A 6,625-nucleotide genomic window follows, 5' to 3' on the forward strand; every position below is an offset into this window, starting at 1 on the left:
TATCCTGGTTTATTCGAAGAATTAAGAGGAACATAAGGAGCATTTGCGTTTGGTACTTGGAAAGCTCAGAGAACATCAATTATATGCCAAGTTCAGCAAATGTGAGTATTGGTTGAAGGAAGTAGGATTCCTCGGACACGTTATATCTGGAGAAGGTATAGCAGTTGATCCCACTAAAGTTGATACAGTGACCAAGTGGGAAGCCCCAACAACAGTTGGAGAGATCCGGAGTTTTCTTGGACTCGCAGGATACTACCGGAGATTTATTAATAATTTCTCAAAGACTGCGAAGCCTATGACCGAGTTGTTGAAGAAAGATACCAAGTTCATATTGGACAGAGGAATGTGAGGCTAGTTTCCAGGAGTTGAAGAAACGTTTGGTTACCTCACCAGTGTTGATTTTGCCAGACTAGACCAAAGATTATGAGGTGTATTGCGACGCTTCACGCCGAGGACTTGGAGCAGTGCTTATGCAGGAAGGGAGAGTTGTTTCATATGCCTCAAGACAACTGAAGCCCCATGAGTTGAATTATTCCACGCATGATTTGGAGTTAGCAGCCATAGTGCATGCATTGAAAACATGGAGACATTTCCTCATTGGAAATTATTGTGAGGTGTACACGGATCATAAGAGTTTGAAGTACATTTTCACACAGAAGGAGTTGAATCTCAGACAAAGGAGATGGTTGGAGCTTATCAAGGATTATGATATGAAATTGCATTATCACCCCGGAAAGGCTAATGTAGTAGCTGACGCATTAAGCCGTAAGATCCATGTCAATACATTAATGACGGGAGAAATACCCAAGGAGTTAGCAGATAATCTTCGTGAACTATGTTTGGAAATAGTTCCGAGAGGCTATGTAGCAGCATCGGAGATTCAGTCAACTTTGATGGATAAAATCAGGGAAGCTCAGAAAGCTGACAAAGAGATTGCCGCTATAAAGGAGAAACTGAGCAAAGGAAAAGCTAAAGGATTTCATGAGGACGAGCACGACACGCTATGGTTTGAAGACCCTGTTTATGTGCCCAATGACCCGGAGATCAGAAAGTTGATTTTGCAAGAGGCACATGATTCACCGTATTCGATTCACCCAGGAAATACCAAGATGTATTTGGATTTGAAGGATATTTTCTGGTGGACCGGAATGAAGAAGGATATTGAGGAGTACGTAGCAGTTTGTGATGTATGTCAGAGAGTAAAGGAAGAGCATCAGAAGCCAGCATGATTGTTACAACCATTGCCGATACCCGAATGGAAGTGGGATAAGCTAGGCATGGATTTTATCACGGGATTGCCCATGACTCGTTCAGGCTATGACTCGATTTGGGTTGTAGTTGATCGATTGACGAAAGTAGCTCATTTCATCCCAGTAAAGACCACTTACACCAGTGCTAAGTTGGCAAAGATATACATAACCAGGATCGTATGTCTGCATGGAGTTCCAAGGAATATAGTATCAGAAAGAGGAACCCAGTTTACCTCAAAGTTCTGGAAGCAGTTGCATGAAACCTTGGGAACCAGGCTAGAATTCGGTACAGCTTTTCATCCACAGATAGATGGACAGACCGAGAGAGTCAATCAGATTTTGGAGGATATGCTGAGAGCTTGTGCGCTAGATTATGGATCTAGTTGGGACGATAATTTGCCATATGCAGAGTTTTCTTACAACAACAATTATCAAACCAGTTTAAAGATGGCCCCTTTCGAAGCCTTGTACGGAAGGAGGTGCAGGACACCGTTGTCATGGGACGAAGTTGGAGACCGCCAGTTGTTTGGACCTGACTTGATTAAAGAGTCTGAACAGAAGGTGAAGTTGATTCGCGATAGGCTCAAGGTAACCCAGTCCAGACAGAAGAGTTATGCGGATTCTAAACGCAAGGAGACAGTTTACGAAGTTGGAGATAGAGCTTATCTTCGAGTATCTCCACTTCGGGGAACAAAGCATTTTGAAGTTAAAGGGAAGTTAGCACCACGATTTGTAGGACCATATCGAGTTTTGGAGCATATGGGAGAAGTGGCCTACAAGTTGGAATTGCCTGAAGGATTGTCAGGAGTTCATGATGTGTTCCACGTTTCTCAGTTAAAGAAAGGTCACGCGGAGATGGCTGACATACCGTTGAGAGACACAGTGCCGTTGGAAACTATTCAGTTGGATAACGATTTGACCTACGAGGAGAAACCAGTTAAGATTCTCGAGTTTGCCAGCCGAGTTACTCGCAGCAAGGTTATCAAGTTTTGCAAAGTTCAGTGGAGCCACCACACAGAGGATGAAGCCACCTGGGAACGAGAGGAAGACTTGCTCAAAGATCACCCTCACCTATTTTCTAGCCACCCCGAATCTCGAGCGCGAGATTCATCTTAAGGGGGGGTAGGTTTGTAACATCCCAAATTTTCAATTTGGAATGTTATACATTAGATCATCATTGCATACCATATTTTATTTTGCATTTTGGTTGATCCTAGAAATTCTACGCAACTCAATGACCCACGGAGAGAGTTGGGGATTTCGTTATTTTCATATTTGAGTTCTCTCAAATTTTGAGAATAGGATCATTTGATTTTATATATTTTATCATCAATTATTTCTATTACAAAAATATGAGAGAGCGAATAAAATGACTTTCCCAAAATAAAGAAATATTGAGGATTTAATAATAAAATCAAATAAGATTTTATTTCGGAGTTTTTCGGTGTTCTATTTGAATTTAGGAAAAATGTGCGTTTCTCAAAATTGCATTTAGGTCCCAAATAAATGTTCACCTTGTGCGGCCTGATTTTAGAAGCCCGTGAAAATTTATTTCGGAATTTTTTGAGTCCGTTTAGTTTTTTTTTTTATTTTCCTTCGGAGCGGAGTAATTAAAAAAAAGTGAACCGACCTAACCGGGCCGTGTCCGGATAGGACTCTAGCCCGGCAGGCTTTAAAAGCCGGCCCAGCCCCCCCCCCGGGAGAACCCTAGCCGCCCTAGCCGCCCGCCCCGCCCCACGCGCCGTCGCCGCCGCCCCGCGTCGCCGCCGAGGTTTGCCGCCGCCTCGACTTCCGTGCCATCGGTTTTTTTAAAAAAAAATTGTAGATCGGTTTTTTTGTCGGTTTTTCCGACAGTTTTTTTTAGATTCGGTTGTTTTAAATAGATCGGTTTTTCTGGTTTATTTAAATAGCGAGCGTTCGTCCGTTCGTTCGTTCTAGCGAGCGTTCGTCGTTTTTTTTTCTCGGATTAAATCCGCGATTTTTTTGATCGTGATTCCTGATCCGATTTTCGTTTTAGTATAACTTTTCGCTCATTTATCGGAATCAGGCGATTCAAGCGCCTAGAGTTTCGTCTCGAAACCCTCTATCCGTTTAACCAACTTAAACAAGATTTTTCTACTGTAAAATTTGCCCTAGATCCATATTACTAGGACAAAGTTGTTTTCTTTCGCCGTTTGACTTTCGTTGCTTCGTTCGGTTTGATTCTTTTTGCCAACCGAAGTTCTTAAGTTGAACCTTCTGGTTAGATCTCTTATTTGAGTTTTACCCGCACATTATATGAGTACTTATTGTATGCTTATTTGTTTGTCTGCGATAGAATACCCGGAGTGCGCCGCCTGTTACTTCGAATCGTTAGGTTTCGCGGATCATCAGCAAGGCAAGTAACACTTTGATCATACCTTTTCTACTACCCAGTTTTATTGCATTAGATCAATCCTCACACAATGCATGATTAGGATCTAATTAAATTGTGGGATGGGAAGTAGTTGAGGTAGTACCTATTACCTGTTTATTATCAAACCTTTGGGAGTTACTTCTGCGTTTGCTTATTATGCCATGCTATGCTAGTAGACGTGGATTGGGTGAGTGATATCCATGACAGATGTGAGTTTGTTAATTAATGGTTTATCTAAGGTGGCAACTTAAACACACATCTGGGTGGACTGAGGCACCTGGATATTCCAGGACTTGCCTATTTTCTTTTGGACCGCCACCCAGGCTCAAAGGGATCATGAGACTATTTATACTAGAGACTTCCGTGTGCATCCACAAGCTATTATGGGCTCTAGCATAGTTGACTAAGTTGTGCGAACTCTTACAGTGGTAGACTAGCAGATGTAGGGGATGTAGGTGGTACGGTCTACCCGATCGTAAGGTGTTAGCGCTTCTGAAAGACTATGTCTCGGTCATTCGTTTTCTCAAACACCATGTAGTGCGAGAAACCAGACGGAGGCGATCGAGTCTTGTGGGGAAAAGTGCGCAAACCTCTGCAGAGTGTAATAAACTAATCATGGTTAGCCGTGTCCCCGGTTATGGACATCTTGAGTATCTAGTACTTGGATTTTCATGTGAATCTCAACATGTTACTCTAAATTAATTTTGTTGGGTTATTTTTAATGATGATGCTTAATTGGGATTGAGAATGCTGTCAACCATTCTCAATGTTTAACAACCACCATGATAGTTAAATAAATGTATTCAGTAGGGAAAAATTGGCTTTACGCAAAACTGTAACCATAGAGCTTTCCACCAGCCAAATATGCATATAGTATACCTGTTTCATTCCATTACTCTCTATGTGTTACCTTGCCAGCATATTCCATGTGCTGACCCGTTTTCGGGCTGCAACGTTAATGTTGCAGACTTTTCAGACGACAATTAAGGAGTTTTTAGGTCGTGGTTCTATACTCAGTGATGCCGTTGGAGTTGATGGACTCACTTATCTTCCAAGCCTTCCGTTGTTATCGTTATTAGATGGCCTTAAGCCATATTTATTGTAATAAGTTCTCTTTTGAGACACTCGATGTAATAAGTGTGTGATTGCTACTCTGCTATAAATCCTCCGAGTACTGTGTGGTGTCAGCATTACTGATCCAGGGATGACACCGGAGCACAGAGATCAGACTGTTTGAGGTCTGGTTGCTACACATATCCAAAGTCTGACATTTGCTTGAAGACATTGTCAATGCTATCTCGAAGCATGTCTGTGGTACTCCGATTTTCAACGAGAACATTTGAAGCCCAATGCTAATGTTTCCTGCTCAATTACCCAAACACCACTGTATGGGTAATGTCATGAAATTCCTCTCCCCTTACCTAAGTGGTTTTCTACCTTCTATCCGGTCTTGGATATCATACTCTGCTTGTTCTTGGGAAGGATATACCCCTGAAATATGTGTTTAAACACATTTTTCCTTTCCATTGTTCTACTTAATCTGATAATCACATTTTCCTTTCCATTGTTCTGTTTAACCTTCTTGAGGTTTATATGATCTAAGCAGTAATACGTCACTGCTTTTATAAGCACCTCAGCGTACAACTCTGTCAGTAAGACCCTGTTACTATTGTTGTTGACATTCCGGTAACCACCGATGGACGAGAACTTTGCATATTGGTCCGCCTTGTTTTGACGAGCAGGAAAATGGTTCTCTTCGTCCCTCGCCCTTGGTACCGATGTTGTTGTCGACATAAATGAGAGGCAATCCTCTGACATGCCTTGCTTACATAATCACGCAAGATATCACCACCCTTCCTACTTTTAACCCACAAGGTGGGCCCATAACCCACAGTTCCACAGGATCGAAACCTGACTCTCCTGTACACCCCATGTTCCCAAAGTTATTCCTCGCGCATGGCTTTGTATGCAATTCACGAGCCACGTTCCTAGTGATCTATTCTGGTAATACTTATTCACGTTGCCCTAAAACCCGTTCACCTTTTCATTAGGCATCAAGCGATTGCCTACCTGCTTGAAACTTCTCATGGTACCTTCTTACTTTACTCTCGATATTTTCTTAAGTTTCTATTCGAGAGATACTTTCTGCCACCTTCCTCGATGTTATCGACCAGATAGTCAACCTTGTGGAGGTCCCTTCTCCTAGAATACCCACCCCGTTATTCTTTCGTAAGTATGATGGAGTTCCCGAAGAAAGGATGCCGACATCATCATGATGACTTGAAGCGGAGAAATGAAGACATCAACGTAAGGGATCGACCTCTTTGAGAAGAGCAACCAAGACCGAGGACACTCGTCAAAATTTCGTAACCAAATCCATTCCCCCTTACTCCCGCTCCTAAATCTCGGGACGAGATTTCTTGTAGTGGAGGAGATTTGTGATGCCCGGATAATTAGGCTACAGTAATCCCGCGTTAATGATGCCTCGTCACCTCGGTTACTACTGATAATCTTGCGTTAGTTCGAAACGGATTCAAATTCAAAATTTGAATTAAAGTTAAAACAATTAAAGTTTTCAAAATTCAAAACTAAAATGCTCGATGTGTTGAAAATATTCCCTAACTATTTGACATGTAGAAACCATGTTTTTATATAAGGCCTATATATTTAAAATGAGAAAAAATAGAAAACAAAAATAAAATAAAAGAATAACAACAAAAGAATAAAAAGAGAACACCCCCCTCCCTCGCCGGGCCACGGCCCAGATGGCCTTGGGGCCAACCAGGCCGGCCCAGCTGACGCCACTTAACCCCCACCCCTGGGGAAACCCCAGCCCAACCACCCCCACGATTCCCCCCACCTCTGGATCCCGATCTGAATCAGGAAGGGGGGATCGAACCCGGCGACCCCGACGCCATCGCCCCGGCGCCTCGCCGCCCTACGTAGCCACCTCACCGGCGCCACCCCCCTGTCGCTGGAC

The sequence above is a fragment of the Triticum dicoccoides genome, chromosome 2A (genome assembly GCF_002162155.2).
Source record: "Triticum dicoccoides isolate Atlit2015 ecotype Zavitan chromosome 2A, WEW_v2.0, whole genome shotgun sequence".
Taxonomy (NCBI): Eukaryota; Viridiplantae; Streptophyta; class Magnoliopsida; order Poales; family Poaceae; genus Triticum; species Triticum dicoccoides.